The sequence below is a fragment of the Sinocyclocheilus rhinocerous genome, unplaced genomic scaffold, assembly GCF_001515625.1.
Source record: "Sinocyclocheilus rhinocerous isolate Xijiao unplaced genomic scaffold, SAMN03320098_v1.1 scaffold2145, whole genome shotgun sequence".
NCBI classification, from domain to species: Eukaryota; Metazoa; Chordata; class Actinopteri; order Cypriniformes; family Cyprinidae; genus Sinocyclocheilus; species Sinocyclocheilus rhinocerous.
Window position 1 is genome coordinate 117,192 of NW_015670983.1, and position 428 is coordinate 117,619.

The following is a 428-nucleotide window of genomic DNA, read 5'->3' on the forward strand; positions in this document are numbered from 1 at the left end:
CAATTCCGAGTTCACATCCCACAATTCCGGGTTCACATCTTGCAATTCCGAGTTCACATCCCACACTTCCGAGTTCATATCTCACAATTTCGAGTTCATCTCACAATTTTGAGTTCATATCCCGCAATTTTGAATTCATATCCCGCAATACTGAGTTAATCTCACAATTCTGGGTTCACATCTCACAATTCCGAGTTCACATCCCACAATTCCGAGTTCATATCTCACAATCCTGAGTTCATATCCCGCAATACTGAGTTAATCTCACAATTCCGGGTTCACATCTCGCAATTCGAAGTTCATGTCTCACAATTTCGAGTTCATCTCACAATTTCGCGTTCATATACCGCAATTCAGAGTTCATATCTCACAATTTCGAGTTCATGTCTTACGATTTCGAGTTCATCTCACAATTTTGAGTTCATATC